The sequence below is a fragment of the Rhinolophus sinicus genome, chromosome 2 (assembly GCF_057876585.1).
Source record: "Rhinolophus sinicus isolate RSI-liver-muscle chromosome 2, RSI-T2T, whole genome shotgun sequence".
NCBI classification, from domain to species: Eukaryota; Metazoa; Chordata; class Mammalia; order Chiroptera; family Rhinolophidae; genus Rhinolophus; species Rhinolophus sinicus.
The window spans coordinates 56,532,946-56,551,702 of record NC_142502.1 but is presented as its reverse complement, the minus strand read 5'-3'; the positions used below and the strand labels follow the sequence as shown (position 1 = coordinate 56,551,702).

At 34.5% G+C, this 18,757-nt stretch overlaps 1 protein-coding gene and 1 long non-coding RNA gene across 9 annotated transcripts in view; one reads left to right on the top strand and one right to left on the bottom strand.

The window, feature by feature from the left end:
* The window catches only part of FUT9 (fucosyltransferase 9), a 172,421-nt gene that overhangs the window by 130,986 nt on the left and 22,678 nt on the right, over positions 1–18,757 (top strand). The window contains exon 3 of one of the 8 annotated variants that reach the window (XR_012496684.2): positions 8,225–8,301. The exons of the other annotated variants lie outside the window; for them this stretch is intronic. The gene's annotated coding sequence lies outside the window, so the exon portion shown is untranslated. Of the gene's footprint in view, positions 1–8,224; positions 8,302–18,757 lie in introns of those variants that run through there. 8 annotated transcript variants of the gene reach the window in all.
* The window catches only part of LOC141571686 (uncharacterized), a 250,298-nt gene continuing 240,987 nt past the window's right edge, over positions 9,447–18,757 (bottom strand). The window contains exon 4 of the long non-coding RNA XR_016020223.1: positions 9,447–9,530. This is a non-coding gene — a long non-coding RNA (uncharacterized LOC141571686). The remainder of the gene's footprint in view (positions 9,531–18,757) is intronic.

Sequence of the window (18,757 nt, the reverse complement as noted above, 5' to 3'; positions counted from 1 at the left end):
TTGTTGTTTCTCCCCCTTTTGGCTTCTTTCAAGATTTTTATCTCTGTCTTTGACTATCTATAGTTTCAAAATGATATACCTAGATATAAAAGTTTTGGTATTTATCCCACATGGTGTTCACTGAAATTCCAAGATCTGTGGTTTGGTTTCTGTTGTTAATTTTGGAAACTTCTTGACCATTATTATTTCAAACATATCTTTTGCTCTATTTTCTCTTACTTCTTCATGTGGTATTCTAATTACATGTATGTCACCGCTTGAGATTGTCCTATAGTACTTGGATGTTCTGTCCTGGCTATTTATTTTCATTATTTTTTTCTCTTTACATTTCAGTTTCTGTTGACAAATCTTCAAACTCACTGATTCTTTTCTTGGTCATGTCTACCAAAGGCACGTATAAGATTAGATAAAGGGAAAAGGGGATCTGCCACACAACCACATCAGGAGGTTCATGATCAAAAGGAGCTCGGGATATGGGATGGCCCTTCAAAGAGAGGCAGTCCTTAGTCCTCTCGCCTTGACAAAACAGTGAATCTAGGAACAAGTTTGGGAGAGGTGCTCAACTATTGAGAAACTCAATTGTAGCCAACAGGCCAAGCAACTGGGGAAATGAATGAGTGCCAAGGTCCTAAAGGGGGCTCTGAGTGATGCTCCACAGCATACACTATAGTATCCACCAAGTAGTGAATACCTGATCTGCTGATATGCAACTTAATATAGCCTATGGGAATTTTGATGAGTGTGTAGCAACTATGATCATGTCAATTCTAACTTCAAACTAAGCTGTGCTGAGAGTTTCAGTTGCATTATAAAGTCACATCCATTTAAATATAGTAAAATAATGTCCTTATCATGGATGTTAGGGTCATTTGAGGAGTCAATGAAATAGGGTCCAAAAAAAACCAAAACAAAACAAAAACACCACTCAGCATAGTTATGAGTACATAGTAAGTACTCAATAAATACCAGCTAAGTTAAATAAATGAAACAAAAGCATAGTTCTTAGAAATTCATAGTTTCTTCTTCCTTATTGCTCTGTGTGTGTGTGTGTGTGTGTGTGTGTGTGTGTGTGTGTGTGGTTTGGTTTGGTTGTGACTTGTGTTTTGTTTTATTTTTACTTCTCAAGATTAGAATTAGAATTTTATCTCTCAGGAAGAAGTTTTACTTATTATAGAAGTTAGACAGTTTATACTTCTCTTTAGATTAAAAATTGAAGAACTATTCTAAAATGAGTAGGTATCATAAACAAAATTTTTCTCATACTCAAACCTCTTTTAAAAAAAAATATTGGCCCTTTCAGTTCTACCATTTTTTTATTGAGGTGACATTGGTTAATAACATTATATAAATTACTTGAAATTTATAATTTGATATCTATACACTGTTGCATGCTCACCACCAAATGTCTAGTTGCCTTCCATTACCATATATTTGACCCCTTTTACTCAATTTGCTCTGCTCCCATGACCTCCCCCTCTGGTAACCACCATTCTTTTGTCTTTTTCTATGAGTTTGTTTTTGTTTTGTTTTCTTAGTTCATTCATTTTGTGTGTTTGTTTGTTTGTTTCATATTCCACATATGAATGAAATCATATGGGTTTTGTCCTTTTTCATCTGACTTATTTCACTTATCATAATACCTTCAAGATCCAAACATGTTGTCATAAATGGCAAGATTGCATCTTTTTTTATGGTATAGTAAGATGTCATTCATATATAGATAGATATATATATATATATATATATATATATATATATATATATATATTACTCAAATCTTTTTTTTAATGCTATGTTTACCAAATTTTTCTCCTTTGCTCTTTAAAAATATTTGATTTTGAGTCATTTGGGGAAATTCAAATTAACATTTTTTATTGTGTGGAGAAAGAGAAATTAATTTCTTATGATAAAGATGAGTGAGAGATTACTTTCTTTCTCAGCCAAATACATTTGGAATAAAGTTGAGTGAGTGATTTTTTTCATTAGCCTGTGAAAAAGCTATTTATTTCCACATGTAATTAGAAAACAAGTAATTCTAACTTAATGAAATAAAACCAACCCTGAAAACAAATAGCACTCATTTGCAGTTCCAGCTAAATTAGATTCTGAAAAATGCTTGCATTCTGATGTGTTTTGAAATGTCTAATGAAATTACAGATATAATATTTCAAAGAAAAAGGGTAAAAGTTTTGATTAGAGAAGGAAATATATGTGCATAAATAGCATTTCAAGAAGCTCAAACTCACTTTGCCATTTTAAGCTTTCTCTTATTTATAGTCAATGATGTTAAATAATGCATGAAAATTGAGTTTCCACCCTAATCTCATGGAAATGCTGAGTTTCATGGGAATTGAGTATAAGTAGTTTACAATGTGCACAGTAGGTCCAATTGATATCGTGATCCATAAAAGTTAAATGTTTTATCTGATAAATGTAGAAACCCAAGATTTCCTCTGGCAGAAGTTTAAAATAGGTTATAAATAAGATTTAATGTTAACAGTGGGGATTTATACTAAACATAAACTGAAAACAACCCACATTAACACATTTGTCTCATAAGCTACATTATATCAAAATTAAACTGTCCTTTGCTTTCTTTTAAAAAGGATAGCCTGTTAAAACCAGTTAAACTAGAATACAATCTGTGTTTCATACACACACATGCACACATAAACACACACGGACATACATATCTACTTTTGAATAGAAATAAAATAAGAAAACATTATTACTGTCACTTAGAATCATTGCCTTATAAGTTGAAGATAATGGTTTTCCTGTGGTTTCTGTTGAAAGTTAATGGAAGTCTATAAAGTATGTAATAATGACAAAGAGCTACTCTCCTGGGATTAGAAGGAAATTTATTTGTCTAGCTCTCCATTCAGACAACACATTTGAAACCATGGAGAATGGGGCATTTGGGGATTGTTCTCTTAGTTAAGTAGACACTAAAAAAACAAAAAAAAGAATACCAGTTTTTTATAAAACTCTCTCACTTTCTCTAAGTTACTCGTAGCCTTGATTTAAGATATTAATCCATTAACAGTCTACTGTTTTGGGGACAATATGTGGTTCATACCTCCTGCTTTTTTTCCTTCTTTTTCTTCTAAATCCCGACTACTTCAGCTTCAGTCCTGAAAGCAAAGCCTGAGACAAAGACTAGATTGCCAGCAATTTTGTGGAGCCTCTGATTCTAAGGAACAGGAGCACAAAGTGAAAAACGAAAGACACATACACTTAGTCCAGGATGTGTTAGAAAGCTGGCCACCAAACAGGTGACTGGCACTCAAGCCCATGGCACATTCTGAGGAGTCCTACAAAATATGGCAGAGCTGTTTGCCCAGGAAATGAAAGACAAAAGCATCTTTCTATCAGTCCCCACTCCCATTTGGACCAGACTGATTCCTTAGCACTTTTGAATACTTTGCAGTGTCCCAGGAATGTCCCACACTGTTTCAAAAGACTCAGAGCAGTAAGTGGTTGGTACAAGACCAAAGGAAATGCACTGTTGGATTGCATCTTCCACAGCTGGTAGAAGGCTGTCTGAAGATGGTCCCTGCACTGAAGCAAAGGTCAGAATGGCAGGTGAGGTGGGCACAAGAGTTGTCTGTGACACCCATCCTCTTCATGCAGTCTAGATTCTTTTAAACTCTCCATTTAGGGTTCCCAAACACCTCATTCTGTTGCCATTCTCCACATCCCAAGGAGATTTTATCTCATGTATGATCCTTATGGTTCTGGGTCCAGGAAAAAATAAACTACATATATTTTAAAACTTAAATACGTTAAAGATCTAAATAACAGCTTTACAGAGGGCCCATGCAGCAAAATTGTAATCCCCTTATAAAAGAACTTCTATCACCTCAAGGAATGTTCATTCTTTTTTTTCCCACCATTCATCCCGACCCTTAAATTAGGCAAGTGACCTGAAACACCATCCTGAGATCCTGTCCTCAAATACCTAGCAGAATAATTTTTCTAATACTTAGAAAAAGTATTGGTTTCTCATTAAAAGTTTGGTTGACTATCATTTGACAATTTCTAAATGTAGAAAATACTTTCTCAAATCATAAGTATGAGCTAACTGGAATGAAAGATTTCCTTTGACGTTTTTCTTAAAGACACATGCCATTTACCACCATATGCATCTTCTTGTATATTTTATTCCTGCCAAAGTGCTTGTTTGTGATTGTACATGAGTCTGAACACAATTTTAAGTGATTATTTGATCTCTGTATTTGGAAAACAACACATCACCAAGACATGATCCGCTTATTAAGTACACAATCCCTGTAAGCTTTTGACCCCTTTCTTGAAGATTAGAGTCTGAACAGTGTGGTTTTCTGAACCATAGTACCACTGATTAGAGATTGCTGCCAAAAGTAAAGACAAGAAAGAAAGGGAACTTGTTACTGGGGGAGGGGGAAAAAAGGGACCATCATTGAAAGTTTAAGGTTTAGAACTGACAACTAGCAGCTAAGAAGCAGGTTTAAGTCCTTCAACCAAAGACTGTGTTTCTAGGATTCATTGGTAAATGTGTCCAATCTGAGCAGCTTCAACTACTTCATTTTTATGCAACATACATTTGTCACTATTATGCAAGGTGCTGTGGTTATTTACTACCCCAGAGGCATTCCTATTTTCTTACTAAAAAAACTGTGTTAGAGGCAGAAAATCTAATGAGTAATTCACAATACTAGGGTCAACGTCAAGTCCAGGTAGATCTTTACCAAGCCTGAAAATTCTTATTTTGTAAATACCATTTGCCCAAAAGGATGATCGCTGTTAAGGACAAAACACGCATAAATAAAGTGACACCGTTCTTATTCTTGGAGTGATAACTGTCTACTCAGAGGACACAAGAACGCCATGTACAAACATTTACATAATATATGATTCTGTGTGGAGTTCCCCGTATCATTGAAATATTAAAAACATTATTAGGGGGAAACAAATTTAAAGGTTTGGAGTCAAAATAGATGGTTTTATGGATTTGGGAGAGGGCTTATAGAAAAAGGGAGTTTGAATTCGGACTGGTGAACAGGGGCAGGAAAGCACTCTTCTTAAGGAGTAATACAGGAACAGTTCCACAAGGCACACAGCATTTCTGTTCAGTCATTTTTCAATTTTCTTTAGTTCCTTTTTATTGCTTTTTCTCCACATCACTGAGGGGCTGGCTCCCATTTGTCATTTATGTCTTCCCTTAAATATCTATCATCTAATTTATGTAGACACCAGTCACTCTGTAGTACTATATTTTATTTTCTTCAAACAACTTACCTTAACTGAGATTGTCATCTTTACTTATCTTTATTTATTGTCTGCCAACCCCCACTAAAAATGTTAGCTGCATGAGAGAAGAGAACTTGTCTATCTTCTTTACCTGCTATATCAAGAGCAATTTGAATAGTGCTCAACATGAAGTTGATAACAAATCATATTTGTTGAATAAATTGATGAATCAACCACATGACCTAACCTCTTACTTTGTGGGAAGTGGGACTTGAGCATGTCCTTTTCTCAAAGTCTTTGTGTTCAATAGTGGTTTCCTTGACTATGTTCTTGCTTCATTTAAAGTCTACTCAATAAAAACAAAAGAAAAAATTAATGAATATTTTATGAGATAAAAGATTCTCCCATGTGTCTTGTAAAGGTATGAATTCGGCAAGATGGAACACCTGGTGTTTTATATTTACAATATGATAATTCAACATGTATTATGGACAAAGAAAAAATCCTACAGATTTTGTTTCCCCTAATATTGTCTATTTCTTGAAATCTGTTATCCCCCACTTAGACCAAAGCCCAGAGAGCTTCCCCAGTTTTAGATCTTGATACATTAAAAAGAGATTAGAGGCATTTGAAATATCCTCTCTCAAAATAGTATTTGAACTTGTGGCTTGTAGTATGTCAGAAACTAAAATTTACATCCTCCTTTCTTTTTTTATCTCTTCTTGAATAAATCCTAACTTACCCACCCCATCCCCATGATAGTTTAGGTAGGCCAGCTAGGATAAAGGTCATGCACTGAGAAAGTTCAAAAAGGAAAATGTGTACATAGTTTCAAATTATTAGTCTGTTATACGTTACTTTGTATTTCCTCAGAACCATCCTTCTAGGGTAGGTGTTGCTATTCCTGTTTAGAGACACACACAAAAAAAAAAAAAAAAAAAAAATTAAAGCTGAGAGAACATGCTATTGCTTGCCCAGCTACTGTGTAAGAGAAAAGGAAATACACTGAAGTCCCTGACTCCACCCCTATTTCTCATTCAACCTCAGTTCCTGAAAGATGCAGGAAGCTAACTAGTGGTAAAGAGCATGGGTCTGAGTTTGGGCCCAAAAGTCACCAATATCAATTCTGATCATTTGACCAAACTAATGATCTCTCAGCCTTTGCACAGGATCATTGGGATTAAATGAGATAACGATAGTTAACAGCTATAATTTATTAAGCCCTGTCTACATGCCAGGTAGTCTCTAAAACACTTTTATCTATTAGTGGATTTAATTCTCAAAACAATCCTATAAGGGAAGTATTAAAATTACTTCCATCTTATGGACATTGTATAATGAAGTCCTCAGCATAGGATCTGCCCCATCAAAAATGTTTCAATAACACTAGTTATATTTTTTAACTAGGGCTCTTCTGTTAGAATCATATCCACCAAAAACATTTTTCTATACATATATTTCTATACACATCCTATTTCCCCAAAGCAGAAACAATTCTTGATAAGATTTGTTTGCTTACAGTGTGGAGGTAAGGGACCTCTCATTTTTAAAAGAACTGAAAGAGTGCCAGAATTAAGAGCAAAATTTGCCATCCACCTACACTGCCATTCTGCTCCACTCTCATTGTTGGTGACTTGTCTGCGTTCAGGGTTTGGGACAATGGCAGTGTCATGAAGGAAAAGGAAGAAGGAAAAGGAGGTGTACCAGGAGGCCAAGATAAACTGCTGGGTCAATTCAATATCTAGACAGGATTTTTTTCTATTTTCAATTTATGTTTTCATTTAAGTTATTTTAATCCTAATCCACTTGATGAGTTTGATTTCGACATTTTTTTTTTATTTTGAATTCTTTGTATCATAAATGTATTTCCTTCATGTAATGAAGAGATATTGTACTATGGAAAGAGTCTTGGATCGGAAGCCAAAATACATGATTTGAAATTATTATTGTGTCGCTATATATGTGATATTGGTAATACTTTATATATCTATTTTCTAACTCTATCAAGCTATGAAATGAGACTGTCAGATTAGATGATCATAAAGATATGTCTCAGCTAAAAATTGTCTTAATTATTTTCTATTATCATCAACACAAATGCTCAAAAAGCTCTTCATCTTTAGTCAATGTAAGACTTGCAAATATTTTCATTGTCCTCCAACCGGACAATCATTAATTAAGGAACTCTAATTCTAGGCTTTGAATAATGCCATCATTTTTAGGAATAATTATTTATGAATCTCAATTCCTCTTGATTTACTATTTAGTTAAAATATAAATGGAAGGAATATGAACTACATATCTAAGGGTATCCTAGTGCTATCATTATGCAATTCATTTAATATAATAAACATAGTTAAAATGCATCAACGTCCCTTCTCACTGCTGCATGTGAGTTGGGTTTTGAACTGTATCTATGTTTGCTTCACATCAACATCTAATGTTAGCAATTCATAAAATCACATGGTGAAAAAATACTACATTCCTTTGCTTAAGTATCTCATTTATATTTGGAATTCACAGAGTTGCCATCTACAAACAAACAAACAAAAGCTTTGCACTTCCCCTAACTTTGGAATTTCTGAGGGATCTGAGTCTTACTTCATTCCACAGGAGCAGAAACCTCACTCTTTTAAAGCATTGACATTATTATGGTTGGAAAGTTCAAAATATTGGGAGCTTGGGTATTGTCATTCCGTATTGCATATGACCATAGAAAATTTGTCCCTCTCCATCCAAACACAGGGGGAAAAAATAAATAAATAAAATGAGGTCAGAATGTTTGCTTGAACATTCATTCATTCATTCATTCATTCATTCATTCATTCATTCATCTACTCAATTAGTAGACATTTACACCTCCCATGTGTCAGAAACTGTTCTAGGTACCTATAATAGAAAGTCAAAATGAATTCGGTTCATGCTGCTATGGAGCTTAGGGTTTAATAGGGGAAGAATACAGGCAAATCAACTCTGTTTCCTTATAATGCAGGTGCCATGTCAGAGAGATGCACAGTAGCTATGGGAGCACAGAAGAGGAAAGTCTTTCTTAAGATAACATCTTTTAAAGTATGTGTTATTCAACAGTGTTTGTACCTTACATTACCACTTCCTTTTTTTGCTTGTAAGTTCTTTAAGGGAGCTCACTTATATTCATCATAATTTCCATTTATAACATTGTGTCATATAAGCACAGGAAGTTAAAAATATTTAATGAGCATTTGTAACATGCTTTGGGTTAGTTAGTTTGCCAGCTGTGAGAAAAAAATAAAATTTCAGTAACAAGAACAATGAAAATTAAGAAAATTAAAATGAGTGAAAAATCACTTATTACAAAAGAGAACACCTGAAAAATATGTTTTCAGAAATTGCAGGTCAAAGAGGGGCAAAGCACATCAGAGAAAATGAGTTTCTTAATCTCACGGAGCCAGATTTGCCTAATGAGCATACAGCTTATGACAAAATAATTGTCCAGTAATTACTCTAAAGGATGAAACAAAATCAAAATTAAAATGAAGCAAATTGCTTTTTGTAATGTGGCCAATGACAAGTAGTGCACATTCATGCTGTAAAAATCATTTTCTTCTTTGGGAGAGGTGACAGTTTGCTTGGTGGTTAAGTGAATAGTTTACCCCATGTAAAATCTCCTATAACCCTGCACCTTAGCGGAAATACACAATTTATTATTACTACCACGATATGTGGCAACTTCATATTCAGCAATTTAAAATTTATGTCTTAAGCTATACACATGTATGTGTAGCAGATATTAGAGTTTATAATTACTGAGTGCTTGCTGTTTACCAGGGACTGCTCTGGGTAATACACATGTACCAATTCATTTTACAGGGACAAATCTAGTATGTAGGTATTCTTCTCATTTTTCATGTGAATAACTGAGACATAGAGAGGTTGAGAATGTTGTCTGAAAATTTAACAGAAAGCCAGATGTAGATCCTGGATAAGAACCGAGGCATGCTAGGTCCAGGGCAGGTGTTCTTGGTGACAGAATGTGTCCTACATAGTCCAGAAGCCAGTAGCTGGCCTTCCTTTTAACATTTTTAAAAGACAATGTCTAGCACTTGTCTCACATAGCATAAAAGTAAAAACAAGTTTGAGTCATAGATGAACACATAGTGAGTTGTTACGTTTTTATCTACTACATTTAAATATTTTTCAAGTAGAGACAAGTAGATGATATTGGAGAAGACTTACCAGAGTCTCAGGCACCACAGGAAAGATATTTGGGATGTGTTTCTCTGCTTTCAAGGATCAAAAGAAGATTTTTTTCAGTGAACCTAAACAGAATAAGCCACATTAACATATACACACAGGTAATTGAATGGCAAGTTCATTTATTCAGAAAGGAGGATATGGTTTTGTATTGGTTTCATTCACGTAGAAATGTTTATTGAGCAATATAATAAAGTATGTACTGCGACAGACATTTGTCCTAACGGGGTGTGGAAATGTAGAACACTTCAATTTGTAATTACATTAGTCTGATAGGGCTGCCATCATAAAATACCACAGATTATGTGACTTAAACAACAGACATTTCTTTTCTCACAATTCTGGAGGCTGGCAGTTCAAGATTATAAGGTATCAGCAGGGTTGCTGTCTGGTGAAGCCTCTCACCTTGGATTGCAGATGACCTTCCCTAGCTACGTGCCCACATTATCTCTTCTTTGTGGGTTTGCGGGTACAGGTAGAAGAGTATGAACTCTCTGATGTCTCTTCTTATAAGGATACTAATCCCATCTGTTTAGGACCTCACCCATATAACCTCATTTAAGCATAATTACTTCCGTAGAGACCTCATCTCCAAATACAGCTACGCTGGATGGGGGGTAAGGCTGCAGCATATGAATTTTGGGAGAACATAAGCATTCAGTCCAACAGGAGGGAAAGTTGCATCTAAATCTTTCATGAATAAATAAAATTAGACCCATGGAAAGTCTAATTGAATAGTAGACCCATGGAAAATCAGGAGGTTATTATTGTTGTTTTGCTGTTATTTTTTTTAAGTACTATATGCAGTGAGATGTTAATATCTTTGAAAATTTTGATGCCTGGACAATTGGAGGAAAATGCAAATGATCGAAATTAACTCAAATAATAGGGAAAAAAATAAAATACGTTAATAAATAACTGGAAATTTTATCAAATAACTAAAAAGGAGGAGGATCAAAGTCTATGGGTTTCAAACTCTAAAGGAAAGATAACCCTCATGCTTCAAAATCTTCTCAGTAGTCCTACCTGCTGCATAAAATAAATGTTAATAACATTTCATACTTATTTTGCATTTAAAATTTGTTAGGAACAGTGCAATGCTTGTATTATTTCATGTAGCCCTTTGTGTAGATAGCCTAGTCTTAATATTAAAACTTAATTAAGGGAACACCATAACAACAACAACAACAACAACAGAAAAACAGTCACTTCTGGGTATGTACACAAAAATACCTAAATAAAAGCAGCACTAATTTGTAGGAAGTACAGTGTTTTGTCAATACTTTGAGGAAGATTTAAATAAGGAAATAGCACATTGAAGACCTAATAAGAAAAATCATAGGATACTCTTAGCAGAACAAATAGCTCATTGAAACAAGCAAATGAAAAAATAGACTCAGTAATTGATTTAAAGTTAGAATAGAAAGCAACTTCCTTAACATGAGAATAGTATCTCTATCTTACAGATAAAATGTGCCAAAGATGCCAACCACCACTCTTATTATTTAACATTATTCCAAAAATTCTAAGCCATGAAAAATGTATTTTACCGACTGAAAATTGAAAAAATATATGTGTTATTTACAAAGGTTATGTATATATATTTCAAGGGCTCAGTAAAACCAACAGAAAATTCTTAAAGTTAATAGGAATTCTGTAGTGTCCCAATAAAATGTAAAACTGCAAAATCATTAGTTTTGTTCTATTTCAAAAATAATCAAATATATGAGGGGAAAAAAGATATTCTACACAACAGCAACAAAAACAACAAAAATATGAAATGTTTCAGGAAAATTAAATATTCTATACATAAGACATCAACCTTTATTCTGGAATATGAACAATTTTAGTAAATGACATATGTTCTCATTAAGAAGAACAAATACTTTTGATATGTCATTGTTTTTCAAATAATTTTAATAGATATAATGAAATATTTCTTCAAAATACAAACTAGATTTTTTTTAAGGATGGAGTTGACAAAAATGTTTGACAAACATTATAATGTTATATGGAAAAATAAACAGGTTTATACAGTTGAAGAAAAAAATTGTGAAGGGGGAAAATATAAACAATTTAAAACATGCTACAACACTATACTCAACAGGTAAATCAATGGAACAGAATAGACATTCTTGAAATAAAACTCATGCATACACCTGAAATTGTAGGATAAATAAAGCATCATAAAACTATGTGCAAAAGAAAGATTATTCAATAAATGATGCTGGGAAGAATTGGCTATGCATTTGAAAAATATATTAAATTGTTTCTTACTCTATATGAAGCATGAAAACAATTCCAAAGAACTGGAAAGTCTAATATAAAACGAGTTACAATTAAAACCTTGAATAGCATACTGATTTGACTCATCTGTAGTTATGAAATGCTTTCTAAGTATAAACACAAAGGGAAGCAATGGGGAGAAAGATATACTTGTATACTTAACTACATAAAATGTAATAACTTTTGTATACCCTAAATGACAAAACAAAATCGAAAGACAACTTAAAAAAACCTTTGAAATAAATATGAAATTAAAGAGATATTATAATTGATAGGTATAACTGATAAAAAGTTCCTTCAGGTTAGCAAATTAAACAGTAAAGTGATTTCAAAAATAAACAACTGGGCAATCCACTGATAAATAATTATGAATAGCCAACAAATAAAAGCTTACTTCACTTGTTACTGAAGAAAAGTGAATAAAGCAAAAACTTAACACATTATAATTTTTTTGTGAAACTCAAAAGAAGCACATATACTTTAAAAGATATATTCATTTTTTTCTAGATTCTAATAAGAGTTCTTTTCTTTTTTAAGGAAAGGTAGGAGTTCATACATCTTCATTAAGGATATATAGCCTTGAAACTGTTCATACTCTTTCATCTAATTTTCCCCTTTTTCTACATCAATCCTAAGGAGATAATCAATCCTAAAGAGATAATCAGAATCCAGTTATAGATTCATTGCATAAATTGCATATTGTGGTACATTTATATTAGAAAAAAAGTAAAACTAATCTTTATGACCAACAGTCAATGAATGGTGAATAAATTATGATACATTCATATAGTTAAAGGTTATCCTACCATTAAAAATCAAGTTTTTGTTTTGTTTTGTTTGGTTTGGTGACATGAGCAAATGCGCACAACTTTAAGTTTGAAAAATAAAAAGCAAAAGAAAAAATCTATTGATTCGCACTATTGTTTAAAAAATGGCATACACTGTTGGTATTGAAACAAGGTAGGTAAATAGTTAAGATAACTAAATAGATCTATTCAATAAAGACTAGAAAAAACACAAAATATTATTTCTGTGAGTTGTATTATAAGCTGCTTTCATTCCTCAGGTTTGTGTATTTTCAGAATTGTATACAGTAAATGTTAAGATACCACAAAGAATTGGATTGTCATATAAGACTCATTTTCATCAGAGATTGGGCTAGTATCAAACCAATATTTTAAGGTTGCAATCTGTCAAGAGTCAGGGAGCACTGTGAAACATCCTAAGAGGTTCCATACGTCCTCCTTTTGCATTACACATAGTCTCTGGTCCAAAATTATAGAACGTCCTGATGTCAGCGCACAGAGTGGGGAGCATTTAAGTTATAAAATGTGTAGTTATATGTGCAACAGTCTCTAGGGAGTTATGCCTTGTAAATCAATCCAAGTTTAGGTTTCTTTACAATTAGCAATTCCAAACCAAGAATATCTGCCTCAAAGTGTTTCAGAGCTAAGAATAATCCCTTTTAGAAAATATTATGTTTGTTAATCTGGGAATCAAATTATCATGTTTACAAGGACATTAGATCAGGTCACCTGCTTTCTGCCCTCCCACTTCCCAGAAGCATCTCCGATAATCGATAATCGGGAAAGATCACAGGTTAGCTGCTTTAACTCCTTCCTCTCCAATAGTATTTTTACAATAACATGTTTTGGAAAGAGAAAAAAAATGAGAAAAAAAAAAAAAAAAAGGAAAACATTCAAGTCAGTGTTTATTATGAATTGGAGGAAAGCAAGGACAATATCAGTGATAATAGTTCATTACAAGAATCCAGGAAATAAGTAATGCAGGCCTAAACAATGAAGTGACAATAGAAGGAAAAAGAGAGTGGGGTTTCATAAAAACTATAGTATTACAATTATTAAATGTAGTAATTGGCTCGATGTCAAGTTAAGAGAGTAGAGAAAATAAATAATGATTTCCAATGGTGGGCTTAGGCAGGCGTATGGATGATGTGGCTATTTGTAGAGATGTATTGTAGGAGCAGTGTTTGGGAGGGTGGAGGTACTTGAACAGAAGATAAAGGAACTGTGATTATATTTAAATTGTAATGGAAAACAACAACTAGAGATATCACAATTAAAAATGTAGGAAATACAAGGGAGAATAAATGGAATAAGGTCACTTTGCTACTTACTCCAGAATTATGTGGAGGAATAAGCCTTCAATGGGAAGGACAGTTATCTTTTCCGCTGTGCAGAGAGGGGAGGTACCAAGTGTGTTCTCTTTTGTTTTAGTCTCTTTTTCATGGCCTCTATTTTATCTATCATTTACAAAATATGGTGCTTTGTTTTCAATATTCAACTACTCAATAAACTAAATATTCAAAAGATTATTTATTAGGAATGAAATCAAAATAAGAAAGTTAAATGGTCCTTGAGAATGGATCATTCAGGCTGCAAAGAAAGATGCCAATGGGGCCAAATTAAGTACATAACACAATAGAAGCCGTTCCCTCCATGGATGGAATATTTGTATCTCTAAGATTAAGGGTTCCTCACTCTTAGATTTTTTTCTTCTGAGTTCCCCCTTTCCACGTTTGTTCTAATATCATCTTTTGTTAAATATGTTAATCAATCAGTTCATTTTAAGATTATTCATGTGCAAGTTGATTAAACTTGCTTCTTTCCTACAATCTCTTTAGTCACACTTTTATCATATTGTCTCTTAGGCTGTTGACTTCTTTGTGGCTCATCCTGTCTATTTTAGTTCTGACTGGCCTATTCTCTTATTGTAGATTTAACTTAAAGTTTCAGAAGCTCCTCATTAACTATAGTGATGCATTTTTATTTAACTAATAGCTGCTGCTAATTAGTTTCACATGAGTTCCAAAGATGATCAGCCTTCAAAATTTGGTCTCATCCAGGAACTGTTGTCAAGGCGATATCCATATAATACAGGGTTTACCTGTATAGATAGATATTCTTTCTTTTATTCCTGCATCCTTCCTCTTAGTATCTGTTAATATCCTTTGCTATGCATGATGGTGTTTTGTTTCTGTTTTTATTTTTGTCTTTGTAACTGGAAGAACAAGAATTTTATGCTGAGGAAAATGTATAGGAGAGAGCCAAGGAACATAGAGCAGTTTGTTTCCCATGGATTTACCCCCTTGCCTTGTAAACTGGATTAAAGCCCTCTACTGTTAGCAAATAGAGGACCAGAAATGAAGGGACATATTCTGGGAGAGATGCTGTGAGTGTCTTGGTATATTCAAAGCTTCTGGAGTAACAAAGTTTGACTCAAATAACCAAGTTTCCATCTGCAATGTGATCCCAGAAACTCTGGCACCCAGCAGGTTAGAGATCAAGGCACAGCTGGATTTGAGGTTCTAGGCCAACACATTCAATGGCTAGGAGGAGAAGTGGGGCTGCAGCAAAAGGATTCTCAGATGAGTGGTAGCCAAAGGATGAAAAAGACAAACAGAGTGGATGAGGACTGCTGCTGTCAGGTGGGTCTGGGGTCCATATGAAACTGCCACCATCTTTCACGGAAACAACTGAGGGACAGCTTGAAGAAGAGAAATTCACTCTATCATAATGTGGTCATTAAAAGCATATGACAAGGAATTTGGAATATACAATTTATAGAAAGGGGATTCTTTATTCTATTTTAAGTAAAGGTTAAAATAAATACTTTTAAGTCTTTGAAAAATATGAACTGATTACCTTATTTGGACATACTCTGCGATATAGCTGAGTTTTCATGTAATGTAGTCCTTTTTTCTACCTTTATTGTTTTTAGGCTAACTCTTCCAAGTTAGTTAATTTTTAAAGCTGACTCAACAAAGCAGCACATAAGGAATTCATCTGAAAGTGAGTGTGGCTAGCAGGAACACAGCTATCAGAGAGGCCTTGGGTTAGCAATTTCAAATATGTCAATAATTGCTGCTATTCCTTAAATCCTTTATAAACACCCTAATAATAAAACAAAGTTAGACTCTTCTTTGTGCTGATCCATCTCTCTATATACTCCTGAGGTCAGGAGGAAAATTATCTGAAACTTGCAGTATTATGGACTCACTGTTTCCATCCACTGGTTTCCAGAATAAGAGCAGGAAGGAAGTATTGATGAATTTAGTTTGTTCTAATGAAAAATGGCTCCAGAGTAATATGTGACATAAAAGAAATTTTCATTCCTATAATTCATAGACTTCTTTGCAATTGTAAGCTGGAATCTCAATTCTCAGCATGTGTTTTTAAAGGAACGCATTTTGGAGTCAAGCTGCTAGTGTCTACATCTTGCCTGACCAATTACTGTGTGACATGAGACAAATAGATGCACATCAGCTTCCTCATCTGTAAACATGCATATAATTGTTGTGTATATTTCATTTGGTCATTATGGGAGCTAAAGGAATGAATATTTGTTAAGTGCATAGAATATTTGTTAAGTGCTTGGCACATGGAAAGTGATACATACTTATTTATTAAATGAACAAAATATTTTTTCCAAAGATTAAATGATAAAATCTATGTAAAAGGTTAACCTGGTGCCTGGAATACTGCAAATACTCAATAATTATTAGCTATTTGGTCACTCGAAAAAGTTTTTGTTAAGAGCAAGTATATGCCAAGCCTGAGTAGGCACTAGGGATTAAATCCTGAGGAAAAATACCCAAATGTCTACCTTGTGAGCCTAGTTACAATCAAACAGAGGCAACAACATCAGTCAGATACTCAGACATATAGAGGTAAATTTGCTACTGTGGTAAGTGCTGTGCAAAAGTAACACATAGTACTTTGAGACATATACTAGGGGCCTTTGATTTAGTGTGTGTGTGTGGGGGAAGTATTGAAGGGTTGTTAGAAATCCCTCCATAAGCAACTACCAGTGGAGACAAGAGCTGACAAGTGAGAAGGAGCAAACTAACAAAGAAAGGAAGGAAACTTCCAGGTGGAGGGAAAACCTGGTGCGGGAACCCATGCAAAAGGGCCAAGCTTGGCAATGCAGGGAATGCGAAAGGGAGCTTGGCATGCACTCAGGTTGGGGACAGAGGCAGGGTCCCCCTTATCCAGGGTGGTTTAAGCCACTTTAAGACTTTTTTCCTTTATCTTAAAACCAGTTAGAATTCAGGGAAGGGCCTTAAAAAAAGAGTAATAGGTGATGTGCGATTTGAAAAGGTCACTCTACTGCAGGGATTCTTGAACTTGAGTGTATATGAGAATCACTTGGAGGACTTTCTAAACTACATTGCCTCAACCCAGAGTTTCTGATTCCATGTGTCTGGGGTTGGGCAGGAGAATGTGCATTTCTAACAAGATCCCAGGTTATCTTGAGGCTGGGCTGCCAGTCTGGGGACCACACTTTTGAGAAGCCCTGGTCTACTGCATTATGAATGAATTGAAAAGATCAAAAGTGAGTGCCAGGTGGACCACTAAAAAACAATGTAGCAATGTATACAAGAGATGCTAGATGTCTGACCTAGGGAAATGGAGAGAAGTCAACTAATCTAAGGAATATTTAGGAGGAAAAATTGTCAGGATTTGTTGCTGGGTTGGGTGTGGATTTGAAGGACAGGGAGATACCAAGGAGAAGCCACTGAGTTAATTGCTCTATTTTTATGTGAAAGGAAGTCTCTTCTTCAGAGTCAGGAACACATAGTAATATATCTTGCAAAAATGAGAAATTGTTTTTAAAAGGCTACCTTGACTTTCATCGGCTGTCTACTGTGGACTGAAACCTGACAACAGTCGTAGAAAGCTCTGGTACTGACAGCCAAATTATGAGACTATTGGCCTCCAGGGAAGCCAGAAAGCATGTTCTGGGAAAATGCCAGAAAAGCGCCCTCTGGGCCCTGTCTGTGGTACTCCCTATAGTCAGGTGGCACGCGGGCCAAGTTACACTTGGGCTTAGTGTCAGATCTGATGGTTCTAGCCTCCGTTGAAGCCTGTAAATAGAGCTTCTGATATGAATAAAGACAGCGATTAAGAACTAGTGATTATGAGCAGAGAGAGAAAAGAGATTAAAGATCAAACTTAAAAAAGATTGAAAAGAAAATTTCAAAGAGCGTGAACGTAGAAAGTGTTCAAGATAAAGGAGTTTGTAGTACAGGAAAAGCGGCAATTGGCAGCGTGCATACCAAACACAACCACTGTCTGAGACAAAATGCAAGCAAAAAAAGAGAAACATTTTTGAGCATTTTAGTGGTAATATCCCTAAAGATAAAACCGTTGCAGAAATAAGTCAGGGCATTCTAGTGTGTGCCAGGGTATGTTCTGAGGAATATTCAGAAAAAGGACTAAAGTTTTGGTGATTAAAACTGGCATATTTTAGTATCAGCTTCTCCAGTGTTTGGAGGAAGTAAAACAGAGGCTTTAACCCCTGGAAATACGAGAGATTATATCCAAAGGTCTTTGAGAAAAGTTCACAAACACAAATTTGATAGCACTCCAGACATCAACCAGTGACTTCTTGCCAAAAACGAAATGGCATCTCTCCCAAAGGCAGGAGGTATTTGGCTCGAGATCTAATGGGAGAATTGTGGGAACTCAGAGCAGGAATGCCCAGGAGAAAGCTTCAGTGGAATGCGCGGTATCAAGGGAATCTTTGAAAGTGAAGTGATGAATATATACATTTTTTTAGTACTTTGAGGCAAGATACAGTTAGGTACATAGTATAGAAATTATAAGGCTTACATTTTTATTCTTTTAAAGGATCTTAGCATAAAAGTCATAGGGAAAAGTAAAAACAAAACAATAAAAAGAAAGAAAGAAAGAAAATCAGGCAATTTAAATTACAATGTTCAGGAGACTTTTGCAGAATCCTATGCTAATATCATGGCACTAAACACCATAATGATTATATGGGGGACACACTGGTCACTGAACTTGCCTAAAGAGGTCACTGATAGTTCAGTTAGATGCCACCTACCATCAAATACCTAAACTCTGGGTGGAGTCTATGGCTTAACATAAAGTGAAAAGATTTGTTTATTGTTTTGAGAATGTGCAGATAGTTTATTTTAATCCAGATAATTATGGACATATTTTGAAAGATTCAAGTTATA